This window comes from Notolabrus celidotus, chromosome 16, assembly GCF_009762535.1.
Source record: "Notolabrus celidotus isolate fNotCel1 chromosome 16, fNotCel1.pri, whole genome shotgun sequence".
Lineage (NCBI taxonomy): Eukaryota > Metazoa > Chordata > Actinopteri > Labriformes > Labridae > Notolabrus > Notolabrus celidotus.
Window position 1 is genome coordinate 11,032,832 of NC_048287.1, and position 7,754 is coordinate 11,040,585.

At 40.1% G+C, this 7,754-nt stretch overlaps 1 protein-coding gene across 1 annotated transcript in view; it reads right to left on the minus strand.

The window, feature by feature from the left end:
- Positions 1 to 7,527, minus strand: part of dlgap3 (discs, large (Drosophila) homolog-associated protein 3) — a 40,352-nt gene extending 32,825 nt beyond the window's left edge. The window contains exon 1 of the mRNA XM_034704240.1: positions 7,467 to 7,527. The gene's annotated coding sequence lies outside the window, so the exon portion shown is untranslated. The remainder of the gene's footprint in view (positions 1 to 7,466) is intronic.
- Positions 7,528 to 7,754: the final 227 nt, after the last annotated feature.

Here is a 7,754-nt window from a genome sequence, read left to right on the forward strand (position 1 = left end):
GTGCGCACATGTTTCAAAGCCACCCGTGTGCAGTGAGACAGCTGAAGAGATAGAGAGGTCTCTCAATGGCTTCCTCTCGGTCTCTCCTCCTGACCTACTTCTATCCATCCTGCAGTCATGTCTTTCCCTCCCTATGCTCTCCTCCTTTCTTTGTTTTCTGTTTTTTTTAAGCTGTCAGTCCGTCTGGCTCTCTGTCAGCACTTCTGTGTTGAGTTAATTGAAAAGTGTGTTCCCATTCTTCATCATTGGGCCTCTACAGATCCATCTGTCATCTGATAGTGTTCTCCTTCCTCATATCTTTAAGATATTTGAGGCAATAACTCCTTTTCCTCCTCTTTATTTCCAGACTGTTTTACTCTGCACCTTTTTATTTTTTTCTCTTTATTTCCAATCATTTAAAAAAAAAAAAAAAAAACTGCCCCGCCTCACAGTGGTGGCAGAAATTCTCAGAAGCTGCTAAATTGTGACTTGGAGCGGTACAACATGTTGTCATTGTTTAACACTGCTTGGCATCGACGTGATGTTACAGAAGCTTCAGTCTGTAGCTCTTTCATTTTAAATATTCATGTGATCATGCCAGCTGCTCTGACCCACTTTGCTAACAGCTGAGTCTGCCCGCTCTCTGCCATCTCGGTGAGCAGTGGGTCAAAGTGTGTTTCACAGCACTGGAATACTGGAAAATTCAGCAGCTGAAACACCAGGAAAGATAAAAGTACTGGGATATACTTTTGTATAAAATGTAAAATTGACTTCAAAAGTAAAAGATTTCGGGAAATGGGAGAAGACTAAAACCATCTTATTGTCTGTAAAATAAATATGAAGCTATAGTTAGCACTCGGATAGTTTAGGGTAGCCTTTACTCTAAAGGTTCTAACATGTTCTAATTTCAAGGCAGATTATGAACACCTCTATTATGCCTTGTTTGCAATATGTAATACACCGGGACAAAATAGTGGGCAAAAGTTGATTCGCCCCTGGTTCCTCCCTTGGAGGTAGAAACAGAGACAGATTGGGAGAAAGAAGGTAGTAGTGTGTAGCGCTGGAGCTAGCATTGTGTGTACGTCAAGCGGCAACCTCAGGTCATGAGAATTGAAGCCAATGCGGAGGTGTTAAAAACTGCAGTTCTTCAAATGTCCACTTTTGGCTAGCTCCAGAAGTACTGGAAAACACATACACGTGAATTGGAAAAAGCCGATCTTTACAGCTGAAAAAAAACATGTTTACAGCCTGGTACAAAAATTTTAGTTTAGTCTAAATATCTCATTACCCTTTGGGCACACACTGTACAGGGGGTGATTTTTTTTTTGATAAGGCGGCAGTTTTGAAGATATTAAGTCAAGTCAAGTCAAGTCAACTTTATTTATATAGCACATTTAAAAACAAACAGTGTTGGCCAAAGTGCTTTACAAGGTAAAAAGTAAAACATACTTGAAGACGATAATAAACAACACAACATATCAGGATATTAATGTCCTCCTCACGAGGAGAAGGCCAAAGAGAAGACATGGGTCTTCAACAAAGACTTAAAACAGTGGGGGCCGACCGTAATTGGAGTGGCAAGCCATTCCAGAGCTTGGGGGCTGTTGCTGCAAAGGCCCGGTCGCCCCGGGTTTTAAGCCATGTTTTAGGCACATCCAGGAGCAGCTGGTTTGTTGACCTCAGTGCTCGAGCTGGATTATGAACATGAAGAAGATCAGCCAAGTAGGATGGTGCCAATCCATTTAGGGCCTTGTACGTTAAAAGTGCAATTTTAAAATCAATCCTGTGGCGGACCCGGAGCCAGTGGAGAGCACGCAGCACAGGTGTGGTTTGCTCCCTCTTTTTCCTGCCAGTCAGGAGGTGAGCAGTAGCATTTTGAGCAAGCTTACTAGTTTTCCATAATGAGAGGCACAGCTGACTTGATTGACAGACGGAAACACTGTAGCTGTTAACGAGAAAGCTAAAGGCTCGCCTCGTCACCTCACACTAGCTTGACAGAAGTTGGGTTGAGTTCAGCATTTCTATTATTGCACCCACCGGTGATAGGCTTCGAAACAGCGGTTCAGAAAAAGATGGGTGATGTCACTGATACTACTTCCATTTATGATACAGTCTATGGTGTACTTACACATTTGAGTGTGTGTGTATGTAACAGTTCAGTTGTGTGTTTACAAGCCATGATTCAGCTTCCGCAACCCCATAATTGGATATGTAATCACTGGGACACCAATATCACACCATATTTTGTATTAATACTTCCAATATTTCGGGGCGAAATATGCATGTACAAAGACGTATTGATATTGGAACTCTGTTCCGCTGTTGTGGAATTGTCATATGTAAGAGGCTTAACCTTTGGTGATGAAAATAAACCTAATGCGAAAGTGCAAAAAACTGCAGTTCTTCAAGTGTCCACTTGAGGCTGTCTGCTAAAACAGAAGACTCCTAATCAAGTCCCATGTTAAATATCAATTTTTACAGCAAAATTAAACATGTTGACAGCCTGATTTTAAAATGGTTTTGGGTATGAAGGTCATTCATCTAGTGTTTGACATTGTACAGGGGGTGAATTTTTTTAGGCACATTAGTTGGAGTAACATTAAGGCTAGAAGGTATGAAAACATTTGCATGTTGGTTAATTTGCATATAAAGCAGGCCTCAGCTCTGACTCTTTGCCTGTCTCTATATGATCTTAATAATTGGTTCAGTCAGTTTTTTTAAATATGGATCCCACCATAGTTTGGATTAATAAACCAATGGGTGACATCACAGAGACTATACATTCATTTTTTATGGTCTATGCTAAAAACAGTCACCAACAGTTATCTTAGCTTTACCCTGTAGGCAACAAACATTCTCTGAAATTAAAATGTTATAAAACATTTTCTAGTTTAATGTGCCAACATACATTGTAAATCTTGGCTAAGTGCTACTGCCATGTTTCTACTTTTTGTTTTGACGCTAGTTCTAAGCTACGCTAATCAGCTGTATGGTGGCTCCATTATTAATGTACAGACAGGACAGTGTCATCAATCCTCTCATCTTACACTAAACTAAATCATCTAAGTGTATTTACCAAGCCATCAAACTTTTCATTTGAGAACATAGAAATTGTCACGAGTAGTACTTTAAATAGAGTTATATTGTGCCACCAGAATGGGAGACAGCACCACATAATCATTGGGGAAATAGCCATATTCTTGGCAGCTCTTGAAATAGGGTAATGCTGCTAGGCAGATAGTTGTGTGGCTGAATACTGGCTTTGTTTGACTACAGATACAATGAATGTAGAAACAGCTTGGTCAGGGGCAGATATGCCGACTCATTTAAAAGAAGCAGAGGGTGAACTGCACAGGGTCTTTACAGACTTGTAGTTAAACAATGAGAAACTTTTCATTAGTCTGGAATCTGTCCATATGTGCCAGTACAGTAGACTTCAAAGATGCGATTAACTACTGGAGCTCTGCACTCCCATAATGAAGAATGAGACAGACAATAGCACAATGTATAAATATGGGTATGGAAATAATAGAGGATTGGCTCAGCTGTTTGTTGGCGAGCCCTTCCTTCTTTGTAAGCCAGAGAGACGTGCATGCTGGGAAACTGGCAGAAGGGCTGATTTGCTCTTCTCAGCTTTTAGCCATGAATGGTCTATTTTAATTTTTCCACTGCCTGTCCTCACACACCCAACCACACACACACTTTCACGCACATTCTCTAACAGTCAAGCTACCGTGGCTAACCCATTGTGGTCCGAAAAGAATCAAGGATGATGGAAAAGATGGGGTATTTCAAAGGTGACCCACAGAAGAGGGTTCGAAAAATACAACTGCATATCTTGAGTGAGGCCAAATTTAAATGAATGCTAAGAAACATGAAGAAAATAAAAGATAACTGCTTACAGTTTAAAGATTATGAGGCACTTTAAGGCCTCAAACATGTTTCCATCAACTATGAATAAAGATATGCATGTGAACCAACATTCACACTCTGGAAACAAGATTAGGTGTTGGTAAAAATGGCTGACAATCCCCTAAGAGGAGGGGAGAAGAGCGATAGAGGAAGAAAAACACAGCAGACATGCAGCACAAAACTCAGAGTGGAAATGCTGGAGTGAGAGGCAGAGAGAGTATAAGATCGAATGTGTGTGAGAGAGAGAGATGATGGCCACAGCACAGGGGAAATATGCTCCCATCATAAGGGCAAAAATTGAAGAGTGCCTGGGGGGCAATTCCTCTATCTTGCTCTGTGAGTCTCCTCCTCCTCTTGCCCTGTTTTCCCATCTCTCATCCTTCCAATATTCTTTTCTCAAACTGCTATTTCTCCTTCTACTCTCCTTTCCACCCCCTAATATCTTATTTTCACACCTCTACTGGCAACACCTTAACAGAAAAGACTGTCCAGCAAGTTTTTTTTTAACGTATTTAGCAACATGCTTGATCCGTTTACCAGACCTGCATATCAGCACAAAATTGTTTTAAACAAAAGCCACCCTAGGGACAACCTGATCGCAAACGCCATATCAGTCAATCTGCATCACATTTCAACTATGCCCGTCAACACAATTCTGTTAGTCTCTGTCAGCATTCTAAACTGATAGAAATTGCAGTGAGTTGACATGTTAAGTTTAATATAAATTTGTCCCACACAGAGGCTGAGAATCCATGCTGTGGAAGTAGTGTTAAATCAAATACAAAATAGCTTCCTAGCTACTGTAGCTAACAGCAGTGATAGGTTTGGCCTGTAGGTTCTGAGTGAAACACAAGCAGCAACCTCTGGTCTTGAGAAATGAAACCTGTGGAAGTTTTCTACTCCACCGCTTTGCTCTTGCTATGTTGACCTAAAGTTAGGTTGAGCCAGTACTCCAATATGGCGACTGCCATCTACTTCAGGAACAAAGAGGTGAGGTCACTGATACTAGGTCTTAATGACTGTATATTTTATACAGTCTTAGGTGAACCCCAAAAAACTGAATTGAACACCCCCCTCTGTCAATTGACAGCCCAGAATTGGCAAGAGGAACCATTTTTTTCTATATTATATTAAATACATACTATATTAAAAGCTGAGTGAATCTCACCAATGCCTCCTTTTGAAGAAGCCTTATCCAGTTCTCTTCAAGACTTAAAAAGTCCTGCATAAACCCTGTTAAAACAAATCAATGTTGACTGTTCATAGGAAACTGGAGCTACAGTCTCCACTTTCAGTCCCTGCACCAAATTATCGACCACTTCATTCCCTACAAGAAGAAGAAGAGAAGATTTTTCCTTGTAAGATTGAAAGCCCCTCATGTACCAGCACAAGAGCTCAGATAGAGGTCATTTAACAGCAAGTGTGTCATTTTGAAAATGTAGGTTTTTAGTGTTGGTGCGGGTCAAAAGCTCATCTCAATGTTTATGAGGCACTTACAGCAGCTACATTCTTTTCATTTTACAGGAAATACATGGAACTCCAAAGCAAACATATAATTACAGAGCTGCAGAGGAAGCAAATCCTATTTGACCAAGGATATCACATAAAAGGAAACTCAATTGGCATGAATTGTTTGGGTAAATTTCTTCCTCTTACAAAAGGATATGGTGAGTTCTCTTCTTCTATTCTCCTCTTACTTGCCTTGCAGCTTTTACAGAAATCAATACTGTTTCTTTTTTTCTTAAAACAGCTCATCCTCAGCCAGAATTCACTATTTTGATTCAGTGAACATGATGAAGATAGACATTAAGCATAAAGCTGTATGTTTATCCCACTGAGAACATCCTCAGAGGGCCTCTGACTGTGCCTTAATGAGAAGGAAAATACCAACACCACTTAGCAGATTGCCGCTCATTTGTAATTGGCCTACATTTTTTTCTCTCTACCTCAAATAACATGAGAGGACATTATCAGGGATATTATACATGGATAAACAGAAAGCAAAGTCAATGAGCGAAAAGCATTACAGGCTCATTCAGAGGGTCAGTCATCAGATAACCTCCCTCAGGAAATCTGTCTTATTTATGCTTTTATTTTGCTTTGATGTAACACACAGAAGCTCAGTGTCCATTACTCTGTCATCCTTTCTCCTTCCATTTCTTGTTTTTCCTTCTCTCCCCTCTTTAATCTACTCCTCCTCTGTTTTTGTGCATTCCTTTACATGTCCTTCCTTGTTTTTTATTTTGCTCTCTTCTCTACTCCCCGTCCCTGCTACCTGTTCTCAATACTCAGCTCTTTTTCTTTTTCCCTCCGTCTCTCTCGAGTCCCGCTCATGTTGAGTTGTAGTAAAAACTCACCTGACAGAAAATCAAAAGGAGATGCAGAAGCCGCAAATCAAAGGAGAATCAAGACGGATATATACGCAAGACAGGTACATACACACTGTACACTGCTTTAACCGTCCTCCTGCTGTCATAAAGTTTGTCGACGCAGATGATTTTTTTATTTACCTGACTATGCTGTTTTACTTTTACTAATTAGTAACATTATCATTATTACCAAAACCACTTTACAAAGAAAGATAGACACACTGAATAAGAAACAAAGTAAACACCTGCTAGCTATTTAGCAACTAGATTAACAGCCAGTTAGCTAGCCATAGATAAATGGATAAGGTATAGCAGGTTGGTTTTGAGATTAAAAAAGGATTAATTTAAGAAATGAAATTAATATTGGTTGATAGTTGTTTAGCAACTAGCCTATCAACTCACTACCTATCTAGCAATACAAAGATGCCACATAAGGTATTTGGTTTGAGATATGGTTAATGAAGCAATGGCATCAAGTAAGGTTGTTGCTAGCTAATGAGTGACTGGACAGCAAGCTTATTTTCAAACTTCAGCAAGACAGACAGACATCTAATTAGGTGTAGAAGGTGGGATATAATATAAGTTAAGCATTCATTTAAATAAGTTAATTTTGCAAGCCTTCTGAAACTTTGTTTTTAATAATAATAATTTCAATTGTTATTTAGGATGAGCAGAAATAGCCATCTGTTAGAACAGAAAAAGAAGTGTAGTTTCTAAAAGCTAGAATGCCAATCTAGACTTTGCCAGTGTGCTTGTAAACCAGGACTGTTAAGCTCTTCTCAGTTTCACACACACACACACACACACACACACACACACACACACACACACACACACACACACACACACACACACACACACACACACACATAGTCATTACCCTTTACCAAATTTGCAACATGCACAAAGTCCTTGAAATGTTCCAATCCATGTTTATCCATGTAAACCTTCTAAAGCTCCAGAATGATTATTTTGTTGAGGCAACCTATTTTCACAAGATCATTGTTGAACTGTCAGTGATCTTAGACACCCTGAAGAACATCCAATGTGTTAGACTGTAGGTGACTGCACAGAAGAAAAAACTACAGCCAAGACAAAATACAAACAAAAATCCACTCACACACTAACATGCCATGAGATCTCTGAAGTTGTACCGTATAACTCTGCCAGTCTTTTGGTGGATTCCCAACACTCACTCAACTCAACTCGAATTCCTCCAAGTACTGCACGCAGATGGACACTGACTGCAGCTGGGTCCACATATGCAAATCACAGGCAGGCAGGCAGCATGACAGACAGGGAGGATGGACACACACGCACACATGCACACATGAACACACACATACACACACACACACACACACACACACACACACACACACACACACACACTTCTAACCAGCTGACTTGAGTGTTGCTAGGTTACTTGGTGAACTAGGTTACAACATGTGGAGCATCTTTGCATAAATCTCACATGGGTGTTCCTACATGAGA